Genomic DNA, 22,476 nt, shown 5'->3' on the forward strand with positions numbered 1-22,476 from the left:
TCAGCTATGTAAGCACGCTCTGCAAGAGTTGCAGTCATTCCTTGTTAGTGTCAGGATGGCAAGTGACGTGCAATTGATGCCAAGAAGAAAGAGTGCTATTGTAGCTTTACATGAGGACGTTCTTCCCATCATACTGCTTATAGAGTGTCTTGTAATCAGTCGACAGCGAGGAGGTTTCTTTCCAAACTCAAGAATACTGGTTCTGCTGATAAGAAAAAAGGAACCAGATGCAAACGAGTCTATATGCCAAAACAGAACCGTGTTTTGAAACGCTTATACCTTAAAAACCATGAAGCTTCTTCGTCTGAACTGAAAAGAGAATGGGAAGAACATACAGGAGTGGTAGCAAGTGCAGTAACAGTTAAAAGATGCCTCTTCAAAAATGAACTTGTAGCCCATCATCCTAAGAAGAAGCTCCTCCTCACACAAATAATGAAAAAGGCCCAATTAATTTGGTGTAAGGAGCATGTCAAATGGACCCCCGAGCAGTGGAAGTCAGTTATTTTCTCAGATGAGAAGAAATTCAACCTGCATGACTCTGATGGGAGGCAAATGATTCGCCATAGACATGGTGAAGAATACTTTGTTATTGCTATTTGGTTTTTAGGAGCATTAGCAACTAAGGCCATATTGCTCCGGGATATGCATTGGTCATTCCCTGACCTTTCCACATCCTCCGTATTTGGTGGTGACGGGCTCGAACCCTGGTCTAATCGGGTGAAGAATACCATCCAGACTGTATGGCGTCTACAATGAAATTCCCTACCAGCCAAATGATATGGGGGGCATTTCGTATAGATCATGTGCAGTTTATAAAAAGTTCCGTAAATGCCAATGGATACCTGGCTATACTGGAAGGCAAATTGCTACCAACCATTAGAGAACATTTCAACCTACCAAGTAACTGCACCTTTCAGGACGACTCTACTCCTTGTCATCAGGCAAAAAGTGTAAGTAGGCACTTCTGTAGTTACTTTAGCTTCATTTCTGCATTAGAGGTTCGACAGTAATATGCTTACACTTGTTACAGGTGAAAAAAATGGTTGAAAGAATGGTCCATTACAACTCTTAGCTGGCCAGGAAACAGCCCGGACCTAAATCCTATAGAGAACTGTTGGCATCATGTGGAATCTGCAGTTGCCAGAAAGAAACAGACCCTTTGTGAACTTCAGGAAGCCATAATTCATGTTTGGAACCATGAACTATCAGTTGATTATCTTCAGAAATTGATCTTGTCAATGCCTTGATGGTGTGCTGCTGCTGCTGTCATCAGGGCCAAAAGCGTTCAACTAATATCAGTTTGCACCTGGTGAACTTTTCATTTTGTTTTCCATTTAAAACGATAAACTGAAGCAAATTGAGGGCTTCTGATAACATTTCAGACATAATTGTCGTGTTTACCAAAACTGTTGCATAAAGGTTACAAATGCTCATTTTGGAATATTTTGAGAGCACCTGTCAAATATTACTTAGCTTTGCCTTAACTATTAATAAATATCTTTTGTTTATATTCTATTTTTGATGCTAGTCAAAACATACCATCGCAAAAAAGGGTTAGAAATGTGAAATTTCTAGGTGATGCATTTTCTTTGAACACCAGTGTACATCTGTGAGATGACAGCAAGAGCTGCATAATCTTACCACAGAATTTTTGGTTATGCCAATGTCATCACAGAAGCCAACAGAGAAACAACCCTTCACAGAAATGAATTTCTTTATGGTGGTTAGGTAATCATAAATACAGTGGAGTAATAACAAATCCCAAAGCTCCACAAAAAACAGTGGGTGGGTTTCTATCATCTGAGAATTCTATTATCTGGAAACATCAGATGGTAGTCAGTTCACTTTTGATAATTGCTTTAATAATAGGCAGCAAAATAAAATCCATGGTGTCCTATGGATAATTTATTAAACATTTACTTGTAGAGATAGGGAATTCCACTGTACAAGGCAATTTAAAGACTGTACTAAGAATATTGTATCCTATTACAAAATGCAGGCAACCCACTTAGTGAGATCTGCAAAAGGGCACCCATATGAGAAAAGGGCAAAGGTAAAGAAATTCAACACAAGAACCGCAGGAAACTTCGGCAAACTTATTTTTCGCTACCGCAGTTTCTCTCTGCATTCTCGGTAAACAGATGGTGCATAGTATCAGTAGTGGCAGTAGAAGTCGATTAGTTTTTTCTCATTATTAAAAGCAGATTATTGGAGTTCATGAGTGTAATGCCTTCATGGCTGAAATTTACTTACGGGGTACACCCTCCAGACTGCCTCAGTCTTAGGGTGTTTATCCCCCCTTCCCGCTGTTTTAAAATAGGAAAACGACCTACTGCAACTACTGATAATGTGCACCATTTGCAGAAGTCATTTCCTTATTTTAAAACAGTGGGAAGGGAGGATAAACACCCTAAGACTGAGGCAATCTGAAGAGTGTAGTACCTGTAAGAAAATTTCAGCTGCAAAAGGCATTACACTCATTAATGCCAATAATCTATTTAATAATGAGAAAAAACTAATCAATACATTGTTATCGACTACTGCCACTACCAATAACACGCATCATCTGTTTACCGAGAATGCAGGGAGAAACGAGTTTTCCCAGCAAGGTTACCATGGTTCTCATGTTGCCTTTCTTTACCTTAGCTGAGATAAGTCTTCAAATGTGTGAGCTTGGAAACTAGGCACCTTAGAGGATTTGACTAAGGTCTAGGACTCTGACATAGGAATGAAGGCAAAATTTTTGCTGTTATAAATGATTCCAGAATTAGAGCCATAAGTTCAAATTACTGAGCAAGAGTTTTAGACCAGTTTGTTGGAATTTTTCTTTTATCCAAAGAGTTGTTAATTGCTGGAATAAGTTACCTCAGTGGGTGGTTAAGGCTGGCAGCTTGGAAAATATTCAAAGGTCAGCTGGATTAGTTATATAGAGAAACCCATATTGTTTTTCTTTTTATTATTTTATTTATATATTTGGCCAGTGCAACAAATGCCTGTGGCTTCCTTACACTAATTAATAAAACTGTTAAAAACCCAACATTACAAATACATAACACAGCAAGTTTACTTTTTTTTCTTTAAGTGCAAAGCACACCGTTGTCGTAAACATCCCCCCCCCAAAAAAAGTTTCAAAAATCTTAAGTCATTTCACAGTTAAGTTCCAAAACATTTGTAGCCAATTGCAACATCAATGTCAAGACTAGTTACAACTATCATATGTTTACATGTTAATCAACTTTTGACAAAAAAAAAAAAAAAAATTTTACTGTAATCTTGCTTTGTTGCCAAATACTAGCATTCTGGCTGGTATAATTATTAATTTGAGTTCTGGTAAAGATCAACATGAGTTACTACTTCATACACTGTCAAACAATTTCAAAACTGGCACTATGGACTGTAAGAATTTTCTATTTCAGATTAAATGTATATTCTTATGATGATGATGCAAGGGGATCAAGGGTTATACATTTGTACAGCAAAAAGAAGTCACGAACCTGATTTGTCCATCAGTTCAATTCTTTAGGTTTATTCCTGTTTCTGCAGTGCTGGTGTATATTTAATTCAACAATCAATTACTCTCTGGCTGAAAGCATACTTCCACACATCTATTCTTCAAATTTAAATATATTTACCCTTTCTTAGTCAACACCTTGAGTGTTGACTAAGAAAGGGTAAACATGCCATCAGCATCCTATGCAGAATTAGAAATATGGCCTAATTCTGCTTTTTACAGTGGGATAATCACCACTCTACTTGAAAAGTACCCACTATATCATTTACAGAATTCCATGAACTGTCTTAGCAACTCAAATATAAATTACACAGGTTTTTTTCATCATCTACTACCTTAAGTTTGGTGCTAATTGGAATGGTATGTTATTTGATACTCAAATGCAGTACCTTGCAATTATTAGTTTATCTGGATCTTGTTGAAGTAACATACCCTGGTTTTTTTTTTTTTTTTTTTATGTGAACCCCAAACACGAGAGGTATCAGAACCTATAGTACTTAGTACCGTGCTTGGGTTGGAGATTGAGAAGACGAAAGAAGATATTTGATGACATTGGACTTGAACTTCTGCAGATTGTAATTTTCAGGAAATACGTATGAAGGAAGGTTGTTCCAGAAAACAGCAGTTGAATGAATAAATGAGGAAGATGAAAAGTTGGTTCTGTGGGTTTGAAGTTGGACAGTAAATGGATGTTGGCTGGTGGCGGCACGTGTTCGGACTGTTTTGAAAGAGAGAGCGGGAATTATAGAAGCTAATTCAGAAGAACAGTGCCCATGGAAGTATCTGTAGAAGAGGCATGCAGCAGAAACAGTGCGTCTATGAGACAGCGAGTGGAGAGACTCTGTTAGAGATGAATCATTAATTAACCTAACTGCCCTCTTCTGAATGGAATCAAGAAGCCTGAGAGAGGCTTCTTGATTCCATTCAGATAAGCATAGGAATGCTTATCTGAATGGAATCAAGAAGATAAGCATAGGAGCAGAAGAATCCTTTTTGCAAGATATAAGACAAGACTGAGTTTTAGAAGGGTTGAAATCAACTAAGTTGTCTTTGCCCCACTGGAGAATTACCTGAAGATCGGCATTTAAGGAATTGGTAGCAGATTTTCGAGAAGTTGAAGCTGATTGAGCAGGACAAGGTTTCTCAAAATGGAAAGTGGAATGCAATGTGCTATCATCGGCAAAACTATGGATAGGATTTCCAGTCAACGGAAGAAGGTCATTGATATACAAGACGAAAAGAGTGGGGGAAAGAACTGAACCTTGGGGGATACCAGCATTAGTGGAGAAGTTAGAAGACAGAGAGCCGTCAACCATCACCCTCAGTGAGCAATCAGAGAGAAAACTGGATAACCAATTACTAAAAACAGTTGGCAAACCATAAGATGGAAGCTTGTTTAGAAGACCTTTATGCCAAACACGATCAAAAGTCTTTGAGATGTCAAGAGCAACTACTTGTGTTTCACCAAACCTTTCCATTGAATTAGTCCATAAATGGGTAACATAAGCCAGAATATCACCAGTGGATCGACACTGACGGAATCCATACTGGTGATCGTTGATCAGACGGAAGGTTTCTAGGTAGTTTAAGAGTTGGCGGTTAATTGATTTCTCCATTACTTTAGAAAGAGTAGAAGTAATTGCAATGGGACGATAATTGGATGGGAGGGATTTGTCACCCTTTTTAGGAACTGGCTGGATATGAGCAAACTTCCAAGCAGAAGGAAAAACACCTTTGGAATAAGAAAGTGAAAATAGGTGGCAAAGAATAGGAGTAAGTTCAGGAGCACAGGTTTTGAGAACAAGTGGAGAAATACCATCAGGACCTGGAGCTTTCTTAGCATCAAGATTCATCAAAATCCTTCTGATATCCTTTTGACGGAAGACCACAGGAGGCATTGAATGGAGTGTGTTGGGAATGGTGGGAGGTGTTTTACCAAGATCATTAATACATGAGCTGGAAGGAAAATGGGATGCTAGCAGGTCAGCTTTATCCTTGGCTGAAGTGACAACAGAACCATCTGGTTTGGACAGAGGTGGGAGCAGAGATGGGCAAAAGTTGCAGCCAATAGCTTTGGCAAGAGACCAGAATGCTTGGCTACCATTAGGGCAAGAAGCAAGTTTTCTACTCTTAGCCTGTTCAAACTCTAGTTTGGACTGATTAATAACTGCTTTACAATTGTTGCGAGCTTTGGTGTAGGCAGAAAATGAAACTGAAGAATTAGAAACAAGCCAATTACGATATGCAACATTCTTCTCTTGGACAGCCTTAGCACATGTATTGGAAAACCAAGGTTTAGATAAAGGACGAGATTTTAAAGTGGAGTGTGGGATAAAGGATTCCATTCCTGCAAGAATAATTTCACTGACACGATCTGAGCAAACGTTGACATCAGAACTTTTGAAACAGTAATCCGACCAAGGAAAAGAAGTCTCGCAGGTCATCCCATTTTGCATTCATGTAATGCCAAACACGAGGTTGGGAATAGCCATGAGATAAAGGTTCCATTGGAGAAGAGACAATCACCAAGTTGTGATCTGAAGTGCCTAAAGGAGCTCTCACTTCGACCGTGTACTTAGAAGGGTTGTTTGTGAGAAAAAGATCAATGGCTGTATGATTAGGATTGTCCAGTATTCTTGTAGGTAAATGAACAATCTGTGCTAGGTCATTAGTAATTGCAAAAGCTTCAGCATCTCGACCTGCTGGGTCGGTGTGACTAGAAAACGGAAGCCAGCTGGGGTTGTGAACATTAAAATCACCAAGGAAAATTACCTCACTGTTAGGAGAGTTGGACTAGAGAAAGTCAAGTTGCAACGAGAGGAAGTCAAAGAGCTCCAAGTGATTAGTCGAGTTGGGAGAATGGTAGAGACAACAGATGAATTTGACACAATGAGGTAGAGAGATTTTAAGCCAGAGAAGATCAAAGAGAGGAGATTCCAAATTGCCAAGTCTCTGACAGGGAATATCAGAACGGACATATGCACAAGTACCACCTTTGAGGCGAAAGGAATCATACAGCGAATAATTTGGGCATCTGAGATGAGCAGTAGTTGAATCAACCGATAACTGAGATTCTGTCAGAAAAAGTACACGAGGTTTGGCAGACTGCAAGTGGAAATGGACATCGTTGAGATTAGAATTGAGACCACGTATATTTGTGAAATGAATTAGAAAGTCCTTGGGAGGTTTAGATCTTTTCGCAGATAAGCTTGCTCTTTTAGTTTGACAATTTATGGTGTATTCAATAGTAAGAAAAAGTGGGTGGGACATGCTGTATGAAGTAATGAAATTTTTGGATATGGCGTACATGTGGTAAGAATATACCCAGATCCTTGACATAACGTGGCCTCGACAATGCTCTCCGCATACACACTACTCTGACTCCCTCCAGTCACTATCTGGCAGAGTAGAGGTAGCAAGATTATACACTAGCTGATCCGGAAGCCTCCTAGAGAGTTACCAATAGGTCCGGTCCGGTGTACTAACTAGCGGCCGGCCTGCGAAAACTGTTTTAGAGCTGGAACCTCTAAATGTAAGGAATATTGGATCTCGCCACGACATTCATCATAACCTCAAAAGTCATCAATCATACTGCATGATGGAAGAGATAGGGAAGGGTTGACTGGAACTTAGCTCTAGAGACTAAACATGGGTTCCACCACTTCAAGCCTCCAATAAGCAAAGTGGTGGTATTTCACCGGTTGATGAGAGTCATCTTCCACCTAATACTGCCTGGTAACATAGAGGGGCTGCGTTCCTCCATGTGGTGTGGGCGCCACACCTCGACCCCTGCTTACGTTGGTTCACACCTGGGTGGTCACCCACCATGTACTTGTGCATGGGGGTTATACCCAGGATTACTAACAGTCCCACCATCGTGAAGGTGCAAGCAGAGGATTTGGCTGTCACAGACCATCCGGACTTCGCCGAAATTGGGTCCACTTGACTTGAGTGTCACCCGAATATCAGTTCCATCAACATTTTAGACTCCCAGGTAGCAAGTACAGCTTGTCTGGCATATCTGAGAGAATGTCTGTGACAACCTCAAGGACCATAATGTCATTATGGTCCTTGAGGTTAATGGACCAAGGTTAATGTCATTAATCAACATACCTCCTTAGTATCACCCGAAAACGTAAGACATTAAACTTGAAATTCTTCATCGATATCATTAACAATGAACCCTATGGTAACCCACTCAAACGTTAGTCCATAAAGAGCAGTGGTCATTTATGACTGCCCTGTCTCCTATTAACAGTTCCACTCATCTTTCGCTAAGATGGGCCAACTAGACAATATTCCCAATTGATAATCAAGCCTCACCATACTGATGTCCCAAGAACTGGATAACACAACTACTCTAAGAATGCTTCCCATAAGGCAACTATACAATAAGGACAAAATTAAAGTTAACATTGGCCTAAGAATTTTTACAAAAGAATCAGCAAAGAACTTGAATACTAAAAATCATATTTCCAATTCACGCAGAAAAGGAAGTTAGTTCCGAAGTATCTCTTCTTTAAAAATATTTACTAAAAGACAATATTTGCAATTACAAAGACTGTCTTTTAGTAAAAATTTGAGCCTAAAAACAAGTAAGCCCCTAACAATTCAGGGTTGATGGCATATATAAATAATTTTGAGGAGGCATCAAGACTCACTGAACCATTAAGATAAATTATAAAGGTATCACTGTGCTTGGGATAGACTCCTCTGGATTAGCGAATGTATTGCCAATCTATAGAGATTTTTTTTTTTTTTTTTTTTTATGAAACCCCCAAACACAAAAGGTATCAAAACCTATAGTACTTAGTACCGTGCATGGGTTGAAGGAGAAGTATGGGGGGAGGGGGATGCCGGAAACTTTGCTCTAGAGACTAAACATGGGTTTCGCCACTTCAAGCCTCCAATAAGCGATAGTTCTACAAGTGAAGTGAGAAACTAAAAACCATCAGTGTGATTTCAGTGGCAGAGAAAAAATCATGGAGGTGATAATCAAGTATGCAATAGAAATGCTGTTCAGCATTTTGTGAAGGGGAAGATTGTATTTAACTAATCTGATTGCTATTCTGATGGTCACTTATGGCTGAAGGAAATAATTTCATTTTTTATTTGCATTTTAACAAAGCATTTAATGCAGTCCCACACATGGTTACTCTATATATCTGAATATATTAGAATCATGGGGTAGATCCTTGGATCACAAGGCTGTTGCAGCATAGCAGGAGGCAGAGGGTTGTGATTATTAGTTACTCTTCAGATTGGACTAACATTAAAAGCAGAGTTCCTCAAGGATCACCACTGTTTTTGTTTTTCTTAAATAACATCAACAAATTACATCAATTTCTTAAATAACATCAACAGTACCACGAAACACTCCTTCAAGACAACTCTGACAGGCTTCAGTGATGGTCACAAAAATTGTAACTATGTTTTAATGCAACAAAATGCAAAGTCTTATATTTGAAAAATCAACTCAAAATAACTTATACACTTTGTAAAGCTAAATCAAAGACAGTAGAAGAAAAGGATTTGGAGGTTATGACATGGGTGGACAAAAAAATTGTTTATGCAGTGTAAATAGGCACCAAGGAGGATCCATGATTTATTGAATGTTTTATGACATGATTTATTGAATATGTTTGTAGAGACAGAGATGTCATAATCCCACTATGTAAAGCAACTGAAAGACCACACTTGTGACAGTAAAGAGACCACAGATTCTTGAAATGGTCAAAACACAGGTAATGCTTGTGTTCACCCTTTTGCTGGTGAGATCAGCAAAATGGTGCTCGTGCAAAGAAAGACCTTGAATATGTAGGCTGCAGAACTTTAACTAAGCAATTTAGAGGAATCTGACCTTGAATATGTAGGCTGCAGAACTTTAACTAAGCAATTTAGAGGAATCTGAGAGGGGAAAGGGCAAAATGAATGAGAGTTAAATGTTCACAGTTATAAATGATATCGAACTAGGTAACATAAATTCAAACTGTGAAGGTAGAGATTTAGACTGGATTACAGGCAGCTCTATTTTAGCCAGCAAGTTGTCAATTATGAAATAAGTTACCTAAATGTTCAGGCTCACAGCTTGCGGAAATTCAAAGGTCAACTGACTGGCTTATTTTATTGCAATTTTATTTTTTCAGCTGGTTCAGCAAAAGCATAAGGTTGTTATTGTTATTTGGTTTTTTAGGAGCATTAGCAACTAAGGCCATATTGCTCCAGGATATGCGGTGGTCATTCCCTGAATAACCTTTCCGCATCCTCCGTATTTGGTGGTGACGGGCTCGAACCCCGGTCTAATCAAGAAGCTTGTGCTACGCACTGCTGCTCCTTCCCAAAAAGCATAAGGCTTCCTAGGTTTATTAGTATTACCATACTAATAAACCTAATAAACATAGTTGCCACAGTGATTAACAAATCAGGGGTTCTTATAAGAAACAATCAGGCAATACGATTTTTTATTGTTTTATGGCAATAAACCTACAGCTCTTCCTAATATAGGATTTTCCAATCTGTGTTCTGTAGAACACAGGGGTTCCACAAAGGGTCTCAAGGATTCCACATATGTTTTCTATATTTTTATTATATGTAAGTATATATATTCATGTCTAGAAGTTAAGCTATAATCTGAGGTGTGGAGAAAAATATGCTTAATGAAATCTTTTGTTAAATAACATTATTATGAGACAAACATAACTGAGGCTGAAGAAAAATATGCAACTTTCATGATTCATAATCATGAGATCACAACTACATAGAAATGTAGAGGCAGTCCTGGCATTTCAGTCTCTCTCTCTCTCTCTCTCTCTCTCTCTCTCTCTCTCTCTCTCTCTCTCTCTCTCTATGTATATATATATATATATATATATATATAAAAAATAGGAGCAATTAATAAATATCTTAAGCAATACTTCCCTTTCAATGTATCCTTCTACCCATAATTAACATATTGTGTTATTATTATTATTATTACCTTATTTTACTTATGATTTTTCTTTACTAGGTTTGGCCAAAGGGGGCTGGTATTGGCAATTATAGAGTTTTGGTGCTTTGATATACGGGTATATATATTTTTTAGTGAACAGCCAGCCTATATATATATTAGGCTGGATCATATATATATATGATCATCCCAACAGCTAAATAATTCTCACATTGTGCACATGCTGTAAACAAAACAGACAAAAATAGCTTAATAATAAATTCTGTTATTGTACAAGAGAAGATCTTAGCACACAGAAGTTATGGTAGGTCAAATGCATTAAGAATATAATCCAATACGCATTCTTAATGCATCCCACATATGCTCAATCACATACATGTCCAAAGATCTACAAGAATATATGGTAATTTATTCCAACAACACCTTCAACAAAAAATGAGTGGCAGCTGGCAGTCACGGAGAGAAAACATTTCTCTCCTTCTTCTATAGATGGATGGATTAAAGAATTAGGGGTTCAGATCTTTCAGTATACTAATTACTGATTCTGCTTAATCTCTTAAATGAAATTAAATTAATATATTAATTAAATTTAATTTGAGTTTACTTTCTAAGCTATATTTAAATTTAATTCTTGCCTTTTGTAAAGGCAATTCTAATAAGTTACATTCCTTTAGGTTTAATGAATTCTAAATTCTGAAGCTCACTAATTTATTAATTTCTGGAATTTACTAAATTATTATAATATATATTTTAAATTTAATTAATGTAATATTTTATAAAGTTAATTCTGTAGTATTTTGCAAATTTAATTCTTACAAGATCCACACTGAACGCTTCACTCGAGTATATCATGACTCAGAAGTGGCCATAGGCAATTCCCATATGAGGCAGGTTCACTGCGAGCATAGCGTGTGTCATGTATTTAAAGGTCAATCTAGCTAATAAATATTTATTACAAAAAAAATTTACACATATTTGTAAATCATAGCTTAACCAATGATTCTCTTCTTTGTTCCTGATGTAAGGAGCATACTGATCTCAAATTAAAACTTGGTGCATTTCTAGAATTTGAGTCACTGAAGAAACAGGTGCTTGCCCACAAAGAATAATAAAAATGGGAACCATCAGAACTCAAGTATCTAGTAACTTGCAAAGTGTGATGCATTCCTGATTCAGCCACTCCTCCCCCAAGAAGAGAAGAGAAGAATCAGGTGTATACCTGCTCTGGTTCAAGAGAATTTACTTTTATTAGCAGACTCCATTGTCAGGAAAATGAGTAACATTTTTTGTTAATAAGGATAGGCAGACTAGAACCAGGGTGCCTGCAAGGAGCAAAAATTATCGATGTCACCGAACAGACTGTCAGATTTTTGGGGGAGGATAAAGAGGGCATTATTATTCATGTGGGAATAATGATATTAAGCATATATGAAGTAACTGATGATTTGTTAGATAAATATAGGACTATGCTGAAAAAAATACCCGAAATCAGATCAGAACAATTTCTCCCCCAAGAATAAGAGAGACTATATGCAGAAAATGTTGTGGTTCAACTCAAGACTTTGACTCTGCAAGGCTTTCGAGAGCAAGGGGGATTTTTATTAGCACAACTCATATCTATAGATGGAAGAAAACTTTTGTAGAGACAGCACAGATTTTGAACAAAAGTCATTTTTGCCAAAATTACTGAGGATACCTTAAGAGTTTGGGGTACTGAATATGAGGTACTATGGCAATTAATACAGATATGTGTTTATCTGATGATGATATAGGGCAAAGTAACACTTCCACACACATCAAGAGTTCTTGTTTATGACCACAAAAGCTGATACTGGCAAGATGTCCTGAGAGTAGTAACATTTCAAAGGATAGGGATGCTACTGCTAGGTAAACAAGTTTAAATAACTCTGAGGAGTGTGATGGGGTACTGAACTATGCAAGAACACCAAGCCTTAATCATATATATAGTAATGTTATCAATAAAATTAGAAGATTCAAGCCCCTGGTTAGGAGAACTAACACTGACATAATGTGGTGTCACACAGAAGTAGGAGGCGACAAGATTCACTATGGTATATGTGATGTATTTAGGTTGTTGTTGTTGTTGTTATTTGGTTTTTAGGAGCATTAGCAACTAAGGCCATATTGACCTTTCTGCATCCTCCACATTTGATGGTCACAGGCTCGAACCCTGGTCTAATCAAGAAGCATGTGCTATGCACTGCTGCTCCTGCCCACCTGGCTACGGAGGCGCCATGTATTTAGGAAGAATTGGGAAGATAGGAGTGGCAACATTATGCTTCTTATAAAAAGAAGCCTGAGTGTAACAAAGCTTTTGCAGATTGAAAAGTTATGCATGCTGATATAGAATGTTTTTTTGTTTTATGTAAACCCCAAACACGAGAGGTATTAGAACCTATAGTACTTGGTACTGTGCATGGGTTGGAGGTTGAGAAGACGCAAGTTAATTGGAAACAAGGGTATAATGAGAATGGAAATAATCTACAGATCAAAAGGTCATGAGACCCTGTATAAGCAAATGGAATGGGCAAGCAAGTATGAATGTCTTATTGTGTGCAATTTAAATTTTCCTCCTAATTGATTGGAGAAAGTGGGAGGGAAACTTGCCACAGGGAACAAAATTAAGTGATCTACATTATTATTTGTATCAGCATCTTAGAGAAAGTACTAGGGACAAAATTATTCTGATCTTCATCCAAGAACCATGTAACACCATATGGCTGACAATACAGGAACCAATCACACAGTTCCAAACTGGATGATGAGGAGAGAGCTAGCAGTTGTTAAAAATAAAGGAATGAGTTTTAATTTCAGGAATGGAGATTATGAGAGCTTAAGATGCCACGTGGTCTCTATCAAGAGAACACAAATATATTAAAACTATGGCATACCCTTAAATTGTGCACAATAAGACATTCATACTTGCTTTATCAAGAATAACTTGTTAGAAGCGAAGAATGCTTTGGTTTGTTTTTTTTTTTTTTTTAGGAGCATTAGCAACTAAGGCCATATTGCTCCGTTGCGGTGGACATTCCTTGACCTTTCCGCATCCTCCGTATTTGGTGGTGACGGGCTCGAACCCCGGTCCCGGTCTAATCAAGAAGCGTGTGTTACGCACTGCTGCTCCTTCCCACCTGGCTACGGAGGCGCCGGCGAAGAATGCATAAATACCATTAAGAAAATATAGCATGATGAGGAGGATGTTCAGATCCATAAATAATGAGCTGACCAGTTTAATAGAGCAGAAGAAAGCATGGGAAAGACACAGAATGATGACAAGTACTGAAACCTAAACAAGTTTATCTGTAATAGTAGAGAAAAGGTTAGGCTGGCAAAGGGGTTACTTCTACCCAGGGCGCCTCCATAGCCAGGTGGGAAGGAGCAGCAGTGTGTAGCATACGCTTCTTGATTAGGCCGGGGTTCGAGCCCATCACCACCAAATACGGAGGATGCGGAAAGGTCAGGGAATGACCACCGCATATTCCCGGAGCAATATGGCCTTAGTTGCTAATGCTCCTAAAAACCAAATAACAAACAAACCACTTGCAAAACAATAACTGACAGTGGCTGAATATGACCATTGGTCACACACTCCCTCTGTCAATATGTCTTTATATTTAAAATTTTGGTTTACATGAGCTACCTATTTTTGAACAGATTGCAGATGGCAGTTTCACTGTGACAGGTGCAACAGTATAGCATAACTGTTTTTATTTATTTTTTCCCCCTAACCAGAATATATTTATTTAAGAATATTATTTTACACTCAAATCATTTTTGTAGTACAAAAAGCCATTCAGTAATAAATATCCAAACACACCTGCACCAAGTAAGACCGGTGCAAAACACTATGTGGCACTAATGAACATTTCTTCATAGAGTTAAATAAAAAATTCCCCAAAAAGAAAGAATGTATGTTCTATATGGACACATATAGCACATTTCTGTAACAGTTTTAACACAAGGTATTTCCTTCAAAGATGTGATGTGATCATCAGCATGAACATTGATCATGATGTCTCAAAAGACAATCAGGGAAAACACCACCACATAATGGTAGTTCTTTTTCCTGATGTTAGGATGTTCCATATTTTTTGTAGGTGAGAAATTGAAAAACCAGTATGCAGACTAAATCTTGACCCATCAAGTGCATGAAAGAGGATTGGTCATTTCTCAACAAATGCTGTTGTCTACACCAGTAGTTCCCAACTGGTGTGCTGCAAAGTTAGGAAAAAACTCCACCAAGTTCAATGGCAATTACTATTTAGTGTTGTGCCATGAATATGTCTTAACTTCAACTTGAGTGACAAAAGATTCGGAACCACTGGTGCACACAAACAAGCTCTTCCAAGGACAACACAAAAGTATGGACCATCTCGTATATAGTTCCTTTTCCTGAAGTTTTCTACATGCAGTTTGCCTTGGCAGCATCATTGATATGACTGCTAGGATCTCAACAGAGAGCTGCCAACAGAGAGACCTGTTAAGACCCAACAGCATTCAACCTAGGATGTTAGAATTTTCAATCACCTAACCTCCTCAAAGACACATGTCTCTTGATGTAACCACAACCTTAAAAGATTAAAGTTGACGCCTTAAGATTCTAGCCACCTCAGTTTATATCTTCCAATCATTCTTTTAGCTAGCATCCCCAACTCCAAATCTTTCAACAGTATATACTGCATTCCATAGAAAGAAATAACCTAATCAGATGCAATCTATACTGCATTAGATTAGGAACTGGCATTGCCAGGAGTTTAAAATTGCATTCTGACATCAAATTCTGATTAATCTTGTTAAATTACTTCAGGATTTAAAAAAATTGTACAAAATTATTCACACAATTGTACACAAAAAAAAAAAAAAAAAAAAACCTTGTTAGTTAAACCTTTTGGACTCCAGTTTGAGCAAGTGCATGTGAAACTATTTTAAAACACTGAAAGTTCTGTGAAAAATGCAAGTCTGCGAAAAAGTTCACTGCAAAAAGTGGGTTGGGAAGCACTGCCTGCTACTATCTTTTTAGGAAATAGTCCTTAACTGGAATAGACAAACAATAGCAGACTGTTGGGTCGATCTCCTTTGTATCAACAAGCTAAACTGGTAATTTGGTCAGAAACTGGATGACTTATAAACAGTCTCTCTACAGATCTGCTTGCTATTTGAGTGAATACAAAGGATACTATTACTATTATAATAGTATTACAAATAGTACTATTATTATAATAAGTGAACTGATATTATAAGTGGAATCATCACCAAATATCATGCCTTCCATGTGTAAATAATAATTTATTTATTTAATTTGAAATAAGGGGGAGGAGAAAGCTTAAATATAGAAAAATAAAGAAGCATGAATTATCCAGCATGAATTATCAACTGAAAACATAACTAACTGTATATTACTATACATCTATTAGCACAGGGGTGGCAAATCCATGGCATGTGTGTGCAAAGTGGCATGCATACGAATTCAGAGCATCTCAAAAAAATTTCAAACTTCATACAGTGATTTTTTTGAAGTCCGAGTGGTGAGACGTACTGACAAAATCATGAAACAAAATTAAGAAGAAAAAAAAATTCGTAATATTTCACACATTTATTCAAAACATATGTTATTGGTAAAGTTATGTGAGATATATTATCCATATTCAGTATTTAGTGTAGCCTCCTTCATTGTCAATTACGGTTTGTATGTGGCATTTTATAATATATATTATTGGAGATTATTCTTCATTAATTCCCATAAATTCTGATAAATATTTTAATTGCTATTTGCCCTTTACAGATTGTTTGGAATGTCAGCTCAACCAGCAAATAAACAAAAAAATTTTCAAATGAAGATGGGAGTAGCAGAGAATTTCAAGAATCTTGGAGTAAAAGATTTGGTATGATTAATAAGGATAATAAAGCATTATGCATTTTCTGTTCTGAAAGAGATGTGCAAGTCCTACACACAAAACTTTTTCAGAATACAAAATGCATAATTTTGTGTTCTGAAACACGAGGGTAGTTTTTTAAAATATTTAGCCAATTTTAGCACATGATTTAGCCAAATTTGTGTTCTGGGATCACAAGAGTAGTTTTTTTTTTAAAAAAAGATTTAGCCAATTTTGGCATGCAACCTTAAAAAAGGTTTGCCACCCCTGTATTAGCATATAATTAACATAATTCTTTCCTAAAAGAATTACATTTAAGTCTAACAATTGTATGGATGAAAAATAGAAATAATAAAAATTAATATGCAAATTATTACTTTATATTACTATGAAGATATATAATATTAAATACGTTTTGCATCCCCCTTTCAGAAAATGTTCATATAATTTATTTTCTTTCGAAAAAAAATTATAGCCATCGTTGATGCAGGTATACTTGCATACACGCGCACACAAAAAGAGAATATGCTTTCGTTATTGCGTCACATACATTTTTTATTTATGGGGGAAGGATGAAGGGGGAAGAGTCTAGAGGCTGAAAGAACCCTGAACAGATCGGGAAAGCAAACCTGCCCGCGCCCCACCTTAACACTATGAAGTTCAAATAACAGTCACTGATGATGTCAACCTCTAAAGACGAAATCATGTTTCCATCCTGAACTAAATACTATGTACAATTCGCTCTCTCTGTAATATCTCGCTAATAATAAACTGCACTAATTATTTTATAATTTTGGAATCAAAAAAATAGGCAGGTAATTTTTCTGAACTTATGGAGTTAAATTATTTGTTTTATAATCACAAACACTAAAGTTTGCAGTAATCAAAGGCATCTGAAACGAAGCGAACTCAAGCATCATGAAATATCAACGTTTTCAAAACTTTTAATATATATCAAGAAAACTTTAATACCTTGGTTTCTTAACATTATTCTATGATAAAGGTGTGCTATTATTATTAAGCTCCTATTTGGATTCTGTCCTAAATACTGATAATAGGTATTTGATTTTTAAAATTAATTTAAAAAAACATCTTTATCATTATTCTTCGAACTAACTGATCGAGTTCAAAGTCACTCATCGGGCCTTCACAGTATAGCGAGTTTGTTTTGTTTGTTTGTTTGTTTGAAAACAATTTTAAAAACTATTTTTTAAAATGTTAGCACTTAAATTTAGCAGACATCGAGAAAATCATTTCACAAGTAAAGAAAATAACTGTACTTGATGTAATACGATATCGGGTAATCAAGCATATGCACAATGTGGATTATTAATAAACAACTAAATGATATTAATCAGCATGTTGGTAACTATAAATATGTAGTTTAATAGCACATCCTATTAATTCATCAACAAATAAGTAATTGCAAAACAGGATTTATTTGACATATGGGCAAACATAGATTTGGGCAAATCAAATTCACAGCTATCAAAACAACTGAGATATACTGTTGATCAATTTGATTTACACACTTTTAAGCTCCACTGACTCACGTGTTATGAAGCTGATCGTGTTTTCTAAAGAAAACTGGCAAATCCCACATCAAAAAAAGATAGCAAACCGAACAAAAACATAACATTTAACCAAATAAAGGTAAATACTAAAAGTAAACACTGCTCCGATAGCTTCTTGATAACCTATGTCCCCTGATATTTAATGAACGGACAATGTCAACAAACACCGGTTACTGACGTTTTCTATACCATCCAAATTAGGCTTAACAGGGTAAAAAAAGAAAAAAATAATAATAACTCACTAACGTTCTCCCTCTTACACCCCGTAATATTACTTTCTCTTCCTATTTTTTTCACACTTTATTAAAACACTAACGATGAGCAGTTATCACGTGTGATATCAAATTATTTCAGTTCACCTGAAGTTTTTGTTCAAAACGGACAAACCCATGTGTTTTAAATCGTTACTTCTCGTTTTTTTAAAAAAATATCAAGATTGCACACTTACCTTAATTTAAGTAGTAAAAAATCGCCGTTTTAATTTATATATTAATCCAAAATGAAACAAATGTACACAGAGGGTAAACAGTATAAATAATTATTGGTACACCATCGGTTCACAAAATGTTAAAAGTAACTCGACTTGGTAGACACGCCAAACATCTATATACAGGTCACTCCCTCCCGGCTTATCGTTTGCTCTAACGTGCTCCCCAGCTTACCTCACATGTATATCAATACGCCAGCATGGTTTTAATATTTTTAGAATTATAGGCCACAGAAACATAAAATAACGATCAAATCTCTCTCTTTATGCTCTTTAGCTGCTTCATAATCCTCTGTCGGGGTTGAAGCTTTAATTATACCTCGAACTATATGATGTAGACGCTTCACCATTCCATTGTAAACAATCACGTGAATATCAAGTTGGTGTGTTTTCACCACACCTAAACGATATCAAGGATTCTTGGCTATATTTAATTGTTACGTGTGAAGACAAAAGGGCGACCAGAGGAAACAATTTCTACCCTTAATGAAACTATAAAAAGCTTTATTTTATATATATACGTGTAAGCATATAATACAAGTAGTGTATGTTATTTTGCAAACGACAAAAATTAAACAATGAACTTTGTAAAAACAAGTATAACAAGAGTGAAAAAAGTTGCTGTAACAGACGCCTTCTAATATTTTCATAAAAACGAGAAAATGTAAACCCCTTATTCATGCTGTGCATGCAAATTTGACGGCCACAGTGATGGTTTAAGTGATTAATTATGAGTTTCACGGCTTGTGCTCATGATAATACTTAAATCCTCCCGCTACAAAAATTGCAATAGTGATAATTTCATGGTCTCCTGCACATTGTACTTAAGGTAGGGGCATAGAGGAAGGTCGAACGACCCTCCGGCATAACTGATCGGAGAAGGCCTCTTCAAGATTGTCTTATAATTAAAAATATATATATTCCTAATTTTATATGTTATTACAGTTAACTTTTTCTTTTTAAGATTTTTATTTTTCATGATATTTAAGAAATTATTAGGAACGGCAAGGGCGTATTCAGGGTTGCCAGAAGGAGGAATATTCCCCCCTTCACCAAAAATTTTAAATTAAAGAAAAAGAACGCAGGAGGCGTTCTAAAAAAAAAACTGAAAAACATGGTCGCATCCCCCCCCCCTACCCTTACGGTGATACCTGGATGCGCCACTGGGGACCGGCCCATATCTAGGTGGAAAAACTGTAGAGCTGCCAGTTCCACTAATATGGGGGGGGGGGGGGGGGGTTACGAATCCTAAGAATTCAGGCCGGCAACAATATGATCAGATTACTAACACGGAGAGTCCATATTAGATCTTGTTAATTTGCGAGATAGTTCTCGAACCTAACATATTGAATTCGGAATACATTATCCCATGAGATCCCTCCTCCATTTAAGCTGCGTGGGTTCAACATTCATATTTTGGGGTTAATAGCATAAGAACTGCCCAAACCGAGTGGTCAGCGGGAGGGTGCATAAGTACACGTGCCTTAAGTCACTGGGGGTTCAAGTCCACGACTGCTCAGTACAGTGCTGTTCCTTGTATTCTCTCTATCTTCTGAAGTCCTCTGACCGTGTGGTCGTCCCGGAGCAAAAACATAAAAAAATTATTATTTAAAACAAAGAAATTTATTTATTTAAAACAAGGAAGATGCAATCCAATTTGGAGGGGATGCATTATATTGGTTCATATGTTGCTAAATGCGATCTTTTTATCATGAGTCACCAATGGCTTCCAAATAAAAATATTATTTGTAATATACAATTTAAGCAATATTAAACAAATCTATACCATAAAAAAAATTTAGAACATCAAAATAAGTTATCTATGACGTCATAATTAGCTTAATTTTTGAATTTATTTTTTTATTTAAAAATTCATCTTCATTGCCTTTATGTTCCTTATGGTTCTTTTTTTCTTCTTTTTTTTTTTTGTGTGTTCAATAGCTTGTACAGCGAAATTATTGAATTGGCTTGCATTATAAAATTTTTTTTGTAGTCATATTATAATCACAGGGGCTCACATCTGGTGAGTATGGGCTTGGCACACCCAGGGTGCAGAGCTCAATATCATCATTCTTCTCTTTCTTGGTGATTTCCTTCTACTTTTCTCTCTCTCTCTCTCTCTCTCTCTCTCTCTCTCTCTCTCTCTCGGGGTAACTCAGAAATTTTTTTGGCTGGTGTAGCATAAACCTCAGGCTTCCTTGCACCATATGGCTAATAATAACACGGTTGTTGTTGTTGTTGTTGTAGTGGCATGTGATGCAAGAAAGCAAGTGTATGAGCATATGCAACATCAGCCAAAAAAAAAAATCACACCATTCCCTCCAAATGCCTGTCCAGGTCTTCCTTAAATTTACTTAACCTATCAACTTCCACAACGACAGATGGAAGTTTGTTCCAGCAATTAACCACCCGCTGGCTAAAGGCAAATTTCCACATATCTATTCTACTTCTGTCCTTTCAATTTATGCCCCCCCTTAGGTTCGTAATCTGAACAAGTGGAAGAATCCCATCAGAATTCAGGGTGCTCAATCCATTCAAGGCCTTATACACCTCAATCAGATCACTTCGCAGGTGCCTAGTCTCCAGCTGCTGCAATTTGCAGAACTTAAGCCTCTCCTGGTAAGAGGATCCCTTCATTCTCCTCACTAATCTTGTTGCCCTTCTCTGTGCACGCTCAGGCAAATCTACATCCTTCCTAAAATGAGGCCATCAGACCTGCACGCAATACTCAAGGCGTGGCCTGACCATTGCCTTATACAGAGGGACAATCACCTCCATTTCCCTGCTAGCAAAATTCCTGTATATCATTGACAAACCCCATGATCTGCCCTGGCAGCCTGTCTGCATTGCTCAGAAAACTTCATATCTGACTGCACAATTACTCCCAGGCCTTTTTCATTTTCTACCACCGTAAGTGTAGTACCACACAGTTGGTACGTTTCTCTGGGGTTACTTCTACCCACATGCAGTACTTTGCATTTGTCAATGTTAAACTTCAGTTGCCACTTCTTAGCCCATCTGCCCAAATTATCTAGATCCTGTTGCAGTAGCACACTGCCATTACTGTCATTAACAATCCTTCCAACCTTTGTATCATCTGCAAACTTCGACATTAAGCCTGATATACCTTCATCAATATCATTGATAAATATACAAAACAACAGTGGACACAACACCGAACCCTGTGGGAGTCCACTAATAACATTAGTCCATGAAGAGCAGCACCCATTGATTACCATCCTCTGTCTTCTCCCATTCAACTATCCTTTTATCCATTGTAGCAACTTACCCTTAATAACATTCTCCCCAATAGTACCTTTTTAGGAGTATCAGCGACTAGGCTCCATGTATATTGTCTGAATGTATATTGACTCCATGTATATTGACTCTCAGAACACATGCTATAAATAGCATGTGTTCTGAGGTCGATTTTCTGTTTGCTGTACAAAAAACCTGAGTTTCTTAGAGAAAAAACCATTCTACCCTCGCCTGCGATCGACTAACTCAGCCACTTTGTGAAAAAGGCCTATAAAATTCCTCCCGTCATCGAAGGGACTCTAACTCAGGTCTTTTCCACCCCGCTGGGGGATCACGGCGATTCTACCAACTGGGCTACCCATGAGGACCCAGATTATTAGGCGCATTAGTATATACACTGCCCTACCATTAATATCCGGGCACCTGCCTTTACACAAAAAAAAGAGTTTTCATTGTGTCATTTAATACTTTTTGCTTTTATGACGGCTTTCAATCTTCGCGGCATACACTCAACCAGCTTTTTATAAATGTCAGGTGACATGTTCCTCCCCTCGGCCTTTAACGCAGCCACTAGTTCGGCCTTGTTCTTTGGGCGATCTCGACGTGCATGTACCCGACGATCCAATAAATCCCAAAGATGTTCGATAGGGTTCAGATCAGAACTCTGGGCTGCCCAATCTAACTTTTCCACACTTATATCCTCAAACCACTCTGTTATGACCTGAGCAGTATGGCATGGTGCATTGTCTTGATGATACAGGTATTTGACTTCCCTGAAGTATTGCCATAATTGTCCAAGTTGT

General features: G+C 37.2%; 1 protein-coding gene across 1 annotated transcript in view; it reads right to left on the minus strand.

Annotated features, from left to right (window-relative positions):
- The window catches only part of LOC150076782 (lethal(2) giant larvae protein-like), a 59,705-nt gene extending 41,160 nt beyond the window's left edge, over positions 1-18,545 (minus strand). The window contains exon 1 of the mRNA XM_090386651.1: positions 18,377-18,545. The gene's annotated coding sequence lies outside the window, so the exon portion shown is untranslated. The remainder of the gene's footprint in view (positions 1-18,376) is intronic.
- Positions 18,546-22,476: the final 3,931 nt, after the last annotated feature.

This window comes from Mastigoproctus giganteus, chromosome 12 (assembly GCF_048544385.1).
Source record: "Mastigoproctus giganteus isolate SK-2022 chromosome 12, ASM4854438v1, whole genome shotgun sequence".
Classification (NCBI taxonomy): domain Eukaryota; kingdom Metazoa; phylum Arthropoda; class Arachnida; order Uropygi; family Thelyphonidae; genus Mastigoproctus; species Mastigoproctus giganteus.